Source organism: Cherax quadricarinatus, chromosome 3 (assembly GCF_038502225.1).
Source record: "Cherax quadricarinatus isolate ZL_2023a chromosome 3, ASM3850222v1, whole genome shotgun sequence".
NCBI lineage: Eukaryota > Metazoa > Arthropoda > Malacostraca > Decapoda > Parastacidae > Cherax > Cherax quadricarinatus.
In genome coordinates, this window is record NC_091294.1 from 22,703,325 (window position 1) to 22,720,065 (window position 16,741).

Consider the following 16,741-nt stretch of genomic DNA (forward strand, 5'->3'; position numbering starts at 1 on the left):
CCCATACATCCCCTCCCCCACAATCTCCCCATCCATCCTCCCCCACAATCTCTCCATCCGTCCTCACCCACAATCTCACCATACATCCCCTCCCCCACAATCTCCCCATACATCCCCCACCCACAATCTCCCCATACATCCCCCACCCACAATCTCCCCATACATCCCCTCCCCCACAATCTCCCCATACATCCCCCACCCACAATCTCCCCATACATCCCCTCACCCACAATTTCCCCATACATCCCCTCACCCACAATCTCCCCATACATCCCCCACCCACAATCTCCCCATACATCCCCTCACCCACAATCTCCCCATACATCCCTCACCCACAATCTCCCCATACATCCCATCACCCACAATCTCCCCATACATCCCCTCCCCCACAATCTCCCCATACATCCCCCACCCACAATCTCCCCATACATCCCCCACCCACAATCTCCCCATACATCCCCCACCCACAATCTCCCCATACATCCCATCACCCACAATCTCCCCATACATCCCCTCCCCCACAATCTCCCCATCCATCCTCCCCCACAATCTCTCCATCCGTCCTCACCCACAATCTCACCATACATCCCCTCCCCCACAATCTCCCCATACATCCCCCACCCACAATCTCCCCATACAATAAGTGTCAGGGGCCCGAGACTGTTCAACTGCCTCCCAGCATACATAAGGGGGATTACCAACAGACCCCTGGCAGTCTTCAAGCTGGCACTGGACAAGCACCTAAAGTCGGTTACTGACCAGCCGGGCTGTGGCTCGTACGTTGGTTTGCGTGCAGCCAGCAGCAACAGCCTGGTTGATCAGGCTCTGATCCACCAGGAGGCCTGGTCACAGACCGGGCCGCCGGGGCGTTGACCCCCGGAACTCTCTCCAGGTAAACTCCAGGTAATACATCCCATCACCCACAATCTCCCCATACATCCCCTACCCCACAATCTCCCCATACATCCCCCACCCACAATCTCCCCATACATTCCCCACCCACAATCTCCCCATACATCCTATCACCCACAATCTCCCCATACATCCCCTCACCCACAATCTCCCCATACATCCTATCACCCACAATCTCTCCATACATCCCCTCACCCACAATCTCCCCATACATCCTATCACCCACAATCTCCCCATACATCCCCTCACCCACAATCTCCCCATACATCCTATCACCCACAATCTCCCCATACATCCCATCACCCACAATCTCCCCATACATCCCCTCACCCACAATCTCCCCATACATCCTCACCCACAATCCCCCCACCAACACCCCATCAATGCCCCACCACCAACAATGGTTGACAAACCCGCCAACAGATGGCACCAGCGATATAACAAACCACAACAAACAGTGTCAGCAAGTGGCAGTGGTGCCCTCACATTACTGTGTTTGCTGGCCCTGTTGGTGCCATAATGGCTGCCCTGTGTGCCCCACCCCGCCCCCACCCCCCCACCATCACCCCCACACAGGCAGGTAAGCAGCAGCACAACACTATAATAACACTGTAGCCAGGGACGTCTTGCTGATGGCGCTTCTAACACTCCTTATAGTGGCTCCATGGTGAGCTGCAGCTCCTGGCCCTCTATGGTGAGCTGCAGCTCCTGGCCCTCTGGTGTTGCACTGCAGAGAACTAATTTGCTTTAATACTTCTGTTCTTATGTATAGCAGGTGTTGTTAGCTTGAGTATTGTGTTAACTCGTGAGTCTAACATGTTGAAACTGAGGAATTTGGGGGAGATATTAATTCAGATTTACTGACCCCGAAGGATTAACCAACCAAGATAAATAAGATAAGATTTTGTTCGGATTTTTATCCCTGGAGGGTTAGCCACCCAGGATAACCCAAGCAAGAGAGTGCGTCATCAAGGGACTGTTTGTTTTATTTCCATTGGGGTCCTCAGTCTTGTCCCCCAAGATGCCACCTACACCCTTCGATTAACACCCAGGTACCTACTTGCTTGCTAGGTGAACTGGACAACAGGTGTAAGGAAATGCGTCCAGTGTTTCCACCCATGCAGGGGATCGAACATGGACCCTCAGCATGTGAAGTGAGAGCTCTGCTCTAGCTTCACATGCTGAGGGTCTGGGTTCTGTTTATCACTTGGTTATAATTATAATAAAAACAAACCAAGATAATCCAAGAATGTTACACATACCCGCTGCCAGGAGGCAGCTCAGATGAGAACTCACACACATGCGAGCTTTTAAATGTCTGCACAAAATTCACCTTAAACCAGCAAATAATAGAGCCTACCAGATTGGAGAATACACTAGACCTCATCTTCACTAACAATGATGATCTGATACGAAATGTCACCATATCAAAAACAATATACTCAGATCACAACATAATTGAGGTTCAGACACGTATGCGTGGAGCCCCAGACCGACATAATGAGACTAGTCACGAGGGAGCATTCACCAAATTCAACTTCAATAACAAAAACATAAAGTGGGACCAAGTAAACCAAGTCCTAACCGATATAAGCTGGGAAGATATACTAAGCAACACAGACCCCAACTTATGCCTAGAACAGATTAACTTGGTGGCACTTGATGTATGCACAAGGCTTATTCCCTTAAGAAAAAGGAGGAGTAGATGTAAAATAGAAAGAGACAGGCGCTCCCTTTACAGGCGACAGAAAAGAATAAAAGAGCGGCTAAAAGAGGCTAATATATCTGCAATGCATAGGGAGACACTGGTCAGAGAAATAGCAAACATCGAACTTAAGCTAAAGGAATCTTATAGGAGTCAGGAATCGCAGGAAGAACTAAAAGCCATAAATGAAATCGAAAGAAACCCAAAGTATTTCTTTTCTTAAGCCAAATCAGTGTCGAGAACAACATCCATTATAGGGCCCCTACTTAAACAAGATGGGTCCTACACAGATGACAGCAAGGAAATGAGTTAGGTACTCAGGCCCCAGTATGACTCAGTTTTTAGAAAGCCACTAACCAGACTGAGTCAAAGATCTAAATGAATTTTTATGAGAGAGCCACAGAATTTGGTAAACACAAGCCTACCTGACATTATCCTGATGCCAAATGACTTTGAACAGGTGATAAATGACATGCCCATGCATTCTGCCCCAGGGCCAGACTCGTGGAACTTCGTTTTCATCAAGAACTGCAAGAAACCCCTATCACGTGCTTTTAACATCCTATGGAGAGGGAGCATGAACACGGGGGTCGTCCCACAGTTACTAAAAACAACAGACACAGCCCCACTCCACAAAGGGGGCAGTAACGCAATAGCAAAAAACTACAGACTGATAGCGCTAACATCCCATATCATAAAAATCTTTGAGAGTGCCCTAAGAAGCAAGATTGCCACCCATCTAGATACCCATCAGTTACACAACCTAGGACAGCAAGAGTTTAGAGCAGGCCGTTCCTGTCTGTCCCAACTACCGGATCACTATGACAAGGTCCTGGATGCACTAGAAGACAAAAAGAATGCAGATGTAATATACACAGACTTTGCAAAAGCCTTTGACAAGTGTGACCATGATGTAATATTGCACAAAATACGTGTTAAAGGAATAACAGGAAAAGTTTGGTATATGGATCTATAATTTCCTGACAAATAGAATGCAAAGAGTAGTAGTCAACAGAGTAAAGTCTGAGACAGCTACGGTGAAAAGCTCTGTTTCACAAGGCACAGTACTCGCTCCCATCTTGTTCCTCATCCTCATATCAGACATAGACAGGGATATAAGCCACAGTGCTGTGTCTTTCTTTGCAGATGACACCCGAATCTGCATGACAGTGTCGTCTATTGAAGACACTGTCATGCAGATTCTTTAAATGGGCTACAGAAAACAATATGAAGTTTAATGATGAGAAATTTCAATTACTCCGATATGGTAAACGTGAGGAAATTGAAACTTCATAAGAATATAAAAGAAATTCCAACCACACAATAGAGCGAAAAACTAACGTCAAAGACCTGAGAGTGATCATGTCGGAGGATCTCGCCTTAAGGACCATTATGTTGTATCAATCACATCTGCTAGAAAAATGACAGAATGGATAATAAGAACCTTCAAAACTAGGGATGCCAAGCCCATGATGACACTCTTCAGGTCACTTGTTCTATCTAGGCTGGAATATTGCTGCACACTAACAGCACCCTTCAAGGCAGGTGAAATTGCTGACCTAGAAAATGCACAGAGAACCTTCACGGCGCGCGTAACGGAGATTAAACACCTCAATTACTGGGAACACTTGAAGTTCCTGAACCTGTACTCCCTGGAATGCAGGCTGGAGAGATACGTGATTATATACACCTGGAAAATCCTAGATGGACTAGTACCAAACTTGCGCTCGATAATCACTGCCTACGAAAGCGAAAGACTCGGCAGACAGTGCAACATCCCCCCAATGAAAAGCAGGGATGTCACTAGCACATTAAGAGACAATACAATAAGTGTCAGGGGCCCAAGACTGTTCAACTGCCTCCCAGCATACATAAGGGGGATTACCAATAGACCCCTGGCAGTCTTCAAGCAGGCACTGGACAGGCACCTAAAGTCGGTACCTGACCAGCCGGGCTGTAGTTCGTATGTTGGAGTGCGTGCAGCCAGCAGTAACAGCCTGGTTGATCAGGCACTGATCCACCATGAGGCCTGGTCACAGACCAGGCCGCTGGGGCGTTGACCCCCTGAACTCTCTCCAGGTAAACTCCAGGTAGTTGAGAGGCAACATTATTATGAGCAAGGCAACCTGTCACAGTGAACATACAGCACCAGGGATATGAGAGGCAATCAGGTTTGATACAAGGAAGTGAAGGACAAGTTCAATAATTCTTCAGATTAGAAGCCCCTTCCTTCAGTTGTCTGAGAGGGACTTTCATGCAACTGTCATGTAAATGGTTTAGAAAACCAAGAAGTTGATACACTTGTGTAATGTTTGGGTATCTTTATTGAGGAAATGTTTTACAAGCCAGTGGCTTCTTCCATCCAATATAGAGATGAATGGTGGAAAGTGAAGAGTTTGAGGTAATCAGTCCCACAGTCTGGAGTTGATGTGTTTGGTCCATCAATCTTGAGAAAAATACTTTTCTCAAGATTGATGGACTGAACATAGACTCCAGGCACAAGGACTGATTACCTCAAACTCCTCCTTATTTACCACCCTTCTTGTGTGTATTGGACAGAAGAAGCCACTGGCTGGCAAAACATTTCCTCAAAGATTCCCAGATGTTGCAAAAGTGTATCATTGTTCTTCATGCAACTGATCTGCCCTCAGCAGCATCCTCCAGCATCTCTCCAGACTTTTACACCTTTGTGATGGACTTGAATTAAACCATCAAGGAACAGAGGATTCCTCACATGGATAATTCTGAAGCATTAACTTGAATAAAAGGGCACAATACTGTGACTGGTACAATACTGTGACTGGTACAATACTGTGACTGGTACAGTACTGTGACTGGGACAGTACTGTGACTAGTACAATACTATGGCTGGTACAGTACTGTGACTGATACAGTACTGTGACTGGGACAGTACTGTGACTAGTACAATACTGTGACTGGTACAGTACTGTGACTGGGACAGTACTGTGACTAGTACAATACTGTGACTAGTACAATACTGTGACTGGTACAGTACTGTGACTGGTACAGTACTGTGACTAGTACAATACTGTGACTGGTACAGTACTGTGACTGGTACAGTACTGTTTCTGGTACAGTACTGTGACCAGTACAGTACTGTGACTGGTACAGTACTGTGGCTAGTACAATACTGTGACTGGTACAGTACTGTGACTGGGACAGTACTGTGACTAGTACAATACTATGGCTGGTACAGTACTGTGACTGGTACAGTACTGTGACTGGGACAGTACTATGACTAGTACAATACTGTGACTGGTACAGTACTGTGACTGGTACAGTACTGTGACTGGTACAATACTGTGACTGGTACAATACTGTGACTGGTACAGTACTGTGACTGGTACAGTACTGTGACTGGTACAGTACTGTGACTGGTACAGTACTGTGACTGGTACAGTACTGTGACTGGTACAGTACTGTGACTGGTACAGTACTGTGACTGGTACAGTACTGTGACTGGTACAATACTGTGACTGGTACAGTACTGTGACTGGTACAATACTGTGACTGGTACAATACTGTGACTGGTACAATACTGTGACTGGTACAGTACTGTGGTACAGTACTGTGACTGGTACAATACTGTGACTGGTACAATACTGTGACTGGTACAGTACTGTGACTGGTACAATACTGTGACTGGTACAATACTGTGACTGGTACAATACTGTGACTGGTACAGTACTGTGACTGGTACAGTACTGTGACTGGTACAGTACTGTGACTGGTACAGTACTGTGACTGGTACAGTACTGTGACTGGTACAGTACTGTGACTGGTACAGTACTGTGACTGGTACAGTACTGTGACTGGTACAGTACTGTGACTGGTACAGTACTGTGACTGGTGTCACGCCCCTTGTGCAGATATCCCAGAACTAGCTACAAGCAGTATTAAAACAGAGAAGTGTTTCTGGGTATGCCCAAATGAGGAAAATCTGTGGACTAAAATCACAAGGGTATTAAAAGAGGACAACATCAAAGCTGCTTTCATAGAAAACCTGGAAGCTTTCTACAACAGATGGGAACATAAAAAGTCTGGGCTGAATGGTACTGCCCTTGATACTGGCCATGTAGTCAGAAACTGTAAGGCTGGAGATGAAGTCCTGGTAGTCAGTAAATGTGGGGCTGATAGTGCTGTCCTGGGAGACAGTAATGGTGAAGCTGGAGGTGCTGTCCTGGGAGACAGAAATGGTGAAGCTGGAGATACTGTCCTGGGAGACAGTAATGGTGAAGCTGGAGGTGCTGTCCTGGGAGACAGAAATGGTGAAGCTGGAGATACTGTCCTGGGAGACAGTAATGGTGAAGCTGGAGATTTTGTCCAGGTAGTCGGGAATTATACGCAGGAAGGAATACATATAAATGACCTCATAGGGGACAGGAGCCATAGTAGGGAAACAAGTGTAGTCAAAGATAAGATAAAACCAATATTGCAAACTAGAAATACAGCAGGAAATAGCAAACAAGAGGACTCCAATAGCAATAGTGAGGATAAATTACCAAAAACAACTGGTGGGAGCTCCATTGTTGGTGCTAGGGAGGATAGAAGTAAGACAGGGAAACATGCACCAACAGGGAATACAGTCACAGAAACCCAAGGCAAGCGGAAACCAAGCCTGTGCACATACTATGCACTTGGTATCTGCTGGCATGGGAAATCTGGAAAAACAGATGGGACGTGCAACTATGACCACCCTAGAAAATGCCATGCCCATATGACAACAGGAAAATGCAAACTCCCTTCCTGTAAGCTTTTTCACCCTGAAATGTGTACCTCTTCAGTACAGGAAAGACTGTGCTATAACTTAAATTGCCAGGCATACCATCTAAAGGGGACAAAAAGATACAAAACATCCAGGCCATGGGAAAACCTGGGTAGCCACAGCCACTCAAGAGGGAGAGGTTTTTTAGTGCCAGGAAGGAAAAAAAACTGGCAGGAAATGGCAGAAATCGTACACCAAATCCAGTCATTCCTGGAGTGGAACCACAGTCGATGGCCTCCACTCCAAACCAACAGATACAGATACTAATGCCGGAAAAAAAATCCCCCCCCAGTACCAACAATACCACCAGTCCGATAACATTCTTCTTTGCAAATATACAGGGTCTAAAGCCAGCAACAAACAACAAAATACCTTTCATCCGTGGACTGCTTGCAGAGGCAAAGGCAATGTTCGCGGCTTTCACTGAGACCCACATAAAGGATCACTTGGACAATGAAATATGGATCCCAGGTTACAACCTATACAGATGTGACAGAGTGAACAGGCAAAAGGGGGGGGTTGGCCTGTACATTGCAGAGTCACTTGTTTGCACAGAACTGCTTAATGCCTCAAATGACGTAGTGGAAGTTTTAGCAGTAAAGGTCGAGAACCAAAGCCTAGTCATTGTGGTAGTCTACAAGCCTCCGGATGCAACATCCCAGCAATTCCAGGAACAGCTGTTAAAAATTGACCACTGTCTGGAAAATCTTCCAGCTCCTGCACCCAACATCTTGCTCCTGGGGGATTTCAACTTAAGGCACCTAAAATGGAGGAATATAGCAAATAATATTGTTGCAGAAATAACACCAGGAGGCAGCTCTGATGAAAACTCACACTCACACGAGCTTTTAAATCTCTGCACAAAATTCAATTTAAACCAGCAAATAACAGAGCCTACTAGACTGGAGAATACACTAGACCTCATATTCACTAACAATGATGATCTGATAAGAAATGTCACCATATCAAAAACAATATACTCAGATCACAACATAATTGAGGTTCAGACATGTATGCGAGGAGCCCCAGACCGACAAAATGAGACTAGTCACGAGGGAGCATTCACCAAATTCAACTTCAATAACAAAAACATAAAGTGGGACCAAGTAAACCAAGTCCTAACCGATATAAGCTGGGAAGATATAATAAGCAACACAGACCCAAACTTATGCCTAGAACAGATTAACTCGGTGGCACTCGATGTATGCACAAGGCTTATTCCTCTAAGAAAAAGGAGGAGTAGATGTAAAATAGAAAGAGACAGGCGCTCCCTTTACAGGCGACGGAAAAGAATAACAGAGCGGCTAAAAGAGGTCAATATATCTGAAATGCGCAGGGAGACAGTGGTCAGAGAAATAGCAAGCATCGAACTTAAGCTAAAAGAATCTTTTAGGAGTCAGGAATCGCGGGAAGAACTAAAAGCTATAAATGAAATCGAAAGAAACCCAAAGTATTTCTTCTCCTATGCCAAATCAAAATCGAGAACAACGCCCAGTATTGGGCCCCTACTTAAACAAGATGGGTCCTACACAGATGACAGCAAGGAAATGAGTGAGCTACTCAAGTCCCAATATGACTCAGTTTTTAGCAAGCCGCTAACCAGACTGAGAGTCGAAGATCAAAATGAATTTTTTATGAGAGAGCCACAAAATTTGATTAACACAAGCCTATCCGATGTTATCCTGACGCCAAATGACTTCGAACAGGCGATAAATGACATGCCCATGCACTCTGCCCCAGGGCCAGACTCATGGAACTCTGTGTTCATCAAGAACTGCAAGAAGCCCCTATCACGAGCCTTTTCCATCCTATGGAGAGGGAGCATGGACACGGGGGTCGTCCCTCAGTTACTAAAAACAACAGACATAGCCCCACTCCACAAAGGGGGCAGTAAAGCAACAGCAAAGAACTACAGACCAATAGCACTAACATCCCATATCATAAAAATCTTTGAAAGGGTCCTAAGAAGCAAGATCACCACCCATCTAGAAACCCATCAGTTACACAACCCAGGGCAACATGGGTTTAGAACAGGTCGCTCCTGTCTGTCTCAACTACTGGATCACTACGACAAGGTCCTAAATGCACTAGAAGACAAAAAGAATGCAGATGTAATATATACAGACTTTGCAAAAGCCTTCGACAAGTGTGACCATGGCGTAATAGCGCACAAAATGCGCGCTAAAGGAATAACAGGAAAAGTCGGTCGATGGATCTATAATTTCCTCACTAACAGAACACAGAGAGTAGTCGTCAACAGAGTAAAGTCCGAGGCAGCTACGGTGAAAAGCTCTGTTCCACAAGGCACAGTACTAGCTCCCATCTTGTTCCTCATCCTCATATCCGACATAGACAAGGATGTCAGCCACAGCACCGTGTCTTCCTTTGCAGATGACACCCGAATCTGCACGACAGTGTCTTCCATTGCAGACACTGCAAGGCTCCAGGCGGACATCAACCAAATCTTTCAGTGGGCTGCAGAAAACAATATGAAGTTCAACGATGAGAAATTTCAATTACTCAGATATGGTAAACATGAGGAAATTAAATCTTCATCAGAGTACAAAACAAATTCTGGCCACAAAATAGAGCGAAACACCAACGTCAAAGACCTGGGAGTGATTATGTCGGAGGATCTCACCTTCAAGGACCATAACATTGTATCAATCGCATCTGCTAGAAAAATGACAGGATGGATAATGAGAACCTTCAAAACTAGGGAGGCCAAGCCCATGATGACACTCTTCAGGTCACTTGTTCTATCTAGGCTGGAATATTGCTGCACTCTAACAGCACCTTTCAAGGCAGGTGAAATTGCCGACCTAGAAAATGTACAGAGAACTTTCACGGCGCGCATAACGGAGATAAAACACCTCAATTACTGGGAGCGCTTGAGGTTTCTAAACCTGTATTCCCTGGAACGCAGGAGGGAGAGATACATGATTATATACACCTGGAAAATCCTAGAGGGACTAGTACCGAACTTGCACACAAAAATCACTCACTACGAAAGCAAAAGACTTGGCAGACGATGCACCATCCCCCCAATGAAAAGCAGGGGTGTCACTAGCACGTTAAGAGACCATACAATAAGTGTCAGGGGCCCGAGACTGTTCAACTGCCTCCCAGCACACATAAGGGGGATTACCAACAGACCCCTGGCAGTCTTCAAGCTGGCACTGGACAAGCACCTAAAGTCAGTTCCTGATCAGCCGGGCTGTGGCTCGTACGTTGGTTTGCGTGCAGCCAGCAGCAACAGCCTGGTTGATCAGGCGCTGATCCACCAGGAGGCCTGGTCACAGACCGGGCCGCGGGGGCATTGACCCCCGAAACTCTCTCCAGGTAACTCCAGGTACAGTACTGTGACTGGTACAGTACTGTTACTGGTACAGTACTGTGACCAGTACAGTACTGTGACTGGTACAGTACTGTGGCTAGTACAATACTGTGACTGGTACAGTACTGTGACTGGTACAATACTGTGACTGGTACAATACTGTGACTGGTACAATACTGTGACTGGTTCAGTACTGTGGTACAGTACTGTGACTGGTACAATACTGTGACTGGTACAATACTGTGACTGGTTCAGTACTGTGACTGGTACAATACTGTGACTGGTACAATACTGTGATTGATTCAATACTGTGACTGGTACAGTACTGTGATTGGTTCAATACTGTGATTGGTACAGTACTGTGACTGGTACAATACTGTGACTGGTACAATACACAAATAAAAATGAAAATGTTTATTTCCTTGCAAAGTTTACAGTGTGTGGTTTGCATGTTATAAAATATTAATTACAAAGAAGGCCACTAGCAGGCCTAGGCATTTCGGGCAGACTGATCCTAATTCTTACTCTGTATTAACACAGGTTATGGAGCAATACATTTTATTTATTGTATACTGATATAAAAGTTATGTAACAAGTGGTTAATTAGAATTATAATATTGAAGTAGTACAAAGCGTGTAATAATATTATAATTGATAAATTTAGTAATGGGAATGGTTTTGTCTTAGCATGATACACTGTTTATGTTAAAGCTCCCATATTGGGAGAGTATCTTAGGCAAACTTAGGACTAACTTAAGATTTATTAGGCAATAGCTATGTTAGGAATTTTATGTTTACAGTCATTTGAGGGAGTGTAAATGTAAATTTGGGGGAGTGTAAATGTAAATTTGGGGGAGTGTAAATGTAAATTTGGGGGAGTGTAAATGTAAATTTGGGGTAGTGTAAATGTAAATTTGGGGTAGTGTAAATGTAAATTTGGGGGAGTGTAAATGTAAATTTGAGGGAGTGTAAATGTAAATTTGGGGGAGTGTAAATGTAAATTTGGGGGAATTACAGATAATGAGAGTAAGTCTGTTTTGTTTTGGAAGTGTTCATGATATGAAAAAGAGAATTAGGTGGTTTTCATTTTGTTAGCTGATGATGGGGTGTGTTAGGGAGATAAAATGTTTTTTAATGGTTGTTTTGAAAATGGTGGTTGAATCTATGGTTCTAGAATTTGCAGGCAGGGAGTTACAGATTTTAGGCCCTTTTATGTGCATCAGATTTTTGTAGAAATTTATAACCCACATGTAGAAATGGTCCAAGTCAGACTGAAACATTATGTGGAAAATTTTTTGATTTTCCGAAGCTATAGCGCCTAATAGGTGTTTAATGTGTCGATATGAGTCAAAAATGTATTTGACAATAGGACAGAACCAAGAGTTCCCTTTGCGCATGCGCGGATGTGCGGGGGTAGAGGTCGACTTGGGGCATGGGGGAGGCAGGAGTGTTTTGAATAGTGAGGAGGCTGGGAAAGCATGGAACCAGGAAATTGGCGTTCACGGCGGCCTAAGGAGGGGCAGTTCAAAAAAAAATACTCGGCTCCTTTATTTATGAACCGATTACATTAATTTTTGGTGTACTATTAGAAGCTTATATTAAAGAGCCTTTGCTGAAGTTTCAATCATATCGGCCGAAAAGGAAATGAAATATGCAAAAGTTACGAAAAATTACATTTGGCAGGGGACCTGGAGTCAGTGGTACTTGGAAAAGTGGTTTTGACACTTGCTGCTGATAGAACACCTCTAATTCCATCAATGTACGTTTTAAATTCTAAAATAAACCTTATCTTCATGCTAAAAAAAAATAAAGTTTCATAACTTTTTTGACATATTGGAAGATGTCGGTCTTGTTGCCCACATAAATCTAAAAATATTTTGGATAGTTCAGACAGATGAACGCTACCTTGTAAAGCAATCATTCTCCTATGTTTGTTGTGAAAATCAAGTCAATTCAATCATAAATAAAGATGCTTTCCCCCTAAATAGGTAAATAACTTACTTTCGAGATATAGGCCGAAGCGAGCGGCACCCCAGGTGCCCGGGAAATATTTTTTTCCCCGAAAAATTCGCCTTATTTTACACTTTTTCCGTGACCTATGAGTGTTTATTACAGTTAACCATTGTAAATCCGTTTTCTCTCATCACTGATGAGAGAGGTCGGACCCTCTCTTCACCTTCAGGGAATATATCGATAGAAATTTTTTCCTCGGGGCATCATATTATGCTATATATTATTTTTTAACGTGTACTTTTTATGTTTATATGCTATTATTATATTGCATTATGTCATAATAGATCAATTGTGATAGATAAATAAGCCTTATAATTGATATTAGCGTGGGTATGGAATATTTTGTTGGCTGGAGGTGTCAGCCATTTTCTGCACTATTCCCAGTTGTTCCTGATTGGTTCCTTGATCGTATTGTCTCCGCCCACTCTGGCATGATCTCAGATGGTGAATTTGTATTATATTAGACATAAAGATATAAGAAAAGGATAAAAATAACACGGGGGGAAAAACATAAACAATGCCGCGTCAGCGCAATATGACGCAAGCCGCTGTCACCATGCCTGTTATAAATGGCTGTAATTCCTTTTAGAAACATCGTACAAGGATAATAATTATACCAGAGTGTAGCCAGAAAGTTCAGCTATTTTTTGGTAACAATAACTCAATTTTCATATTTCTTCGAGCGTTTTTTCTCTCCACACTCCGAACCAGCTGACTGCCCCTTAATATAGGCCTCATTTCATAATAGGAAGTGTCGTAACTGTTCCTGGTGGAGAGTGAGGGAACGTGATTTACGGGACTACCGTAATAGTGGTAAAATGAGTGAATAAGGGTAGGACCGGTGGTGACTGGCGTGTCGCCATGGACTGTGCCCAGGGGAAAACTACCCTTGGTTTAATCATCACTCATCGGTCTCAGATCTTAATGGAGTGATCTCTAATGTGTATAATAATTATGAGACATTAAATCGTCTTGTGAATTGTAATGTAATTAATGATAATAACGCTAAGTTAAGAGAATGCGTGAAGTGAAATAAGTCGCCTTGCTCCGAGTGAACACGTTAGACCTCGTTGTTCCCGAGACGAGGAAAGTGAAGTTCATTGAGTCACGACTTCTAAACCGGGACAAACCAATGGATACCTCGTCTGGCTGGAATGAGAACCGTGTCGGTGTAGCAGGACATCGAAATGAGATGGTGAATGGAGGAAATAAGGAGTATCAATCACCCACAGTTAAGTAGCCCTTCTAGTTATAACAGACTGATACTGGCCAGTTAGGTATGTTGTAATTGGATAGGTTATGAGTGATCCAGCTACATCAAGTGACCACCAGAGAATATCTGGAAAGTGGAGAGATTATGTACAAGTGTTTTTCCTTGATGGATATATCCATGTGTGACCTACCCCCCCTTCATTCAGTTACACTAATATAATCTATACAGTCCACAATTAATTAGTAGCACCGTACTTGTGGGTGCTATCCAATCCATACTGGTCTCGGATAGATATGGATAAGATTGTGAGGTCGAAGGGACCACCTGCCGTGACCAGGAGTGGTTAAGTTTTCTCACATGTCTACACGGGGTGACTACGGTAAACAATATGGTTGTCTCCCAATGAGATTACTTGTATGTATATAATGTTGAGGTACATACAGGTAATCACCCCTATAAAATTTTCCATACATTATAAGCTTTTCTTTCTCCTATGTGCAGGTTATTTAACCATTAAGTTAATTTAGAGCACAAGTAAACTGTAAAATCAAATGACCAAATGTAATGTTTGACTGGAAATTGTTGACTGGCTCAATAATGTGATACAGTAGTGCAGGATCAGTACACTAATCAATATGACATATTAATCCACACTGTCTGATTATAACTATTCTGTAGTAATACATACAGATGCAAAAATACGGTACTATACTACTGTAAAATCATTTAGTGAGTTCCTTAATAAATTTATTGTATCTCTCAATGTTTTCAACATCTTATTTAAAGATCCTTTATTTATTGCCATTGGTATCTTATGGTCAAAGAGATGGTGGACCAACATTCCATTCTTCTATTTGATTGGGATGAACTGGCATTTTTGGGTTATTTTGGACCCTTCTGCAGTTTAACCCTAGCGAAATAGTTATGATTTTTGTCGACTAGTACATTGGAATTGGCCGAAAATAGGGCTCAAAGTGGGCAAAATCGCCGATGCGTAAACATCGTCGAGACCGCTAACTTTGCCAGAGCATAATTCCATAAGTTTTCCATCAAATTTCATACTTTTGGTGTCATTATGATCGGGAAAAGATTCTCTCTCTTTTCATAAGAAAAAATAATTTTTTTTTTTTTTTGAAATTTGGGGGACCCTGAGAACAAGTCTCTGAGAGGGCCTGTGGACCCTGAAAGGGTTAACCCTTGCAGGGGTTCGGCCGTACGTACTAGTATGGCTTACGCACCAGGGTTTTTGACGTACTAGTACGCCTAAATTTTAGCACCCTCAAATCTAGTGAAAGAAAGCTGGTAGGCCTACATATGAAAGAATGGGTCTATGTGATCAGTGTGCGTGGTATAAAAAAAAATCCTGCAGCACAGTGCGTAATGAGAAATAAAAACTTTGACTGTGTTTTTGGATTAAAACAGCGACTTTGCACTGTATTTTCGTATAGTATTTATTGTTGTATTCTAGTTTTCCTGGTCTCATTTTGTAGAATGGAAGGCATAATACAGAAATTGAGATGATCTTGACTGGTTTTACAAAGAAAAGTACCTTGAAATTGAGCTCAAAGTAGCAGAAATGTTCGATTTTTACCCAAGTTCAAAAGTAAACAAATCATGCTATGTGTCTAACTGGTGAGTCTAATATTCTTTCACAAGTGCGCTGATATTATTTATACCATTTCTACACTAATGCAATAGTCTGCATAACAGTAAATCTTCTATTTTTTTGAGAATAAAAATTCAAAGTGGAAAGCAAAAGAATGTAAGAGGGGCATGGGGACTTGACTAATGAACAGAGGAAATGTTATTTTAGTGCCAGGAATGTCTTTCTTGTTTATTCTGGACCCTATTCGGAAATTAGTATCTTTTGAAATTTGTGTGATATTGGCAAAATTGCTAAATTCTGACCACCGTATTGGATAGTTGAAATCGGTAAATGGGTGGTTTCTTATACTCATTCGATAGAAAAAATGGAGTTCTAGCGAAATAGTTATGATTTTTGTCGAAAAGTACACTGGAATTGGCCAAAAATAGGGCTCAAAGTGGGCAAAATCGCCGATGCGTAAACATCGTCGAGACCGCTAATTTCGCGAGAGCATAATTCCGTAAGTTTTTCGTCAAATTTCATACTTTTGGTGTCATTATGATCGGGAAAAGATTCTCTCTCTTTTCTTAAGAAAAAAATAATTGTTTTGTTTTTTGAAATTTGGGCGACCCTGAGAACAAGTCTCTGAGAGGGCCTGTCGATCCTGAAAGGGTTAAGGGTTAAAACGCTTCCTATAGCTACAGAGGATTAATTTGTTGGTGTTTCTTTCAAGGGCCACCATAGTTTATGGCATATAGAACCTTACCTTCTGGTGTCTAGGGAGTAAAAATTGCCCAAATCTAATCACTGATAGATAGGATAAATAAAATTAAAACATTTTGGGAGAGAGGTTACAATTATAAGTCACTGTGTCTGACTTTTTTGGGTTATCCTAGGTTCTCTACACATGTAGTCAGGAGCAGGAATGGCTGCTGTTGTGGCCCTATAAACCCCAACAACAACAATGGCCACTGTCACCACCACTAGCCACATACGTAATGACGTGTATTTTATTCATTCTAGTGTATATATTATGTCCAAACATAGATCTATGTTGACGTGCATAGTGCTCCGAACGTAGATCTACGTCCGATTTTACATGCTTTCAAATGGAGAAAATCAAGGTCGGAGTGCTACGCATATCAATGTAGATCTACATTTGGATAGTTTAAGAGTTAGTATTATTTATT

At 42.9% G+C, this 16,741-nt stretch overlaps 1 protein-coding gene across 4 annotated transcripts in view; it reads left to right on the plus strand.

Moving 5' to 3' along the window:
* Positions 1-1,350: 1,350 nt before the first annotated feature.
* Positions 1,351-16,741, plus strand: part of LOC128706606 (uncharacterized) — a 168,921-nt gene continuing 153,530 nt past the window's right edge. For 2 of the 4 annotated variants that reach the window (XM_070090780.1, XM_070090791.1), the window contains exon 1: positions 1,351-1,492. The gene's annotated coding sequence lies outside the window, so the exon portion shown is untranslated. The other 2 variants (XM_070090789.1, XM_070090798.1) reach the window with 1 other exon arrangement.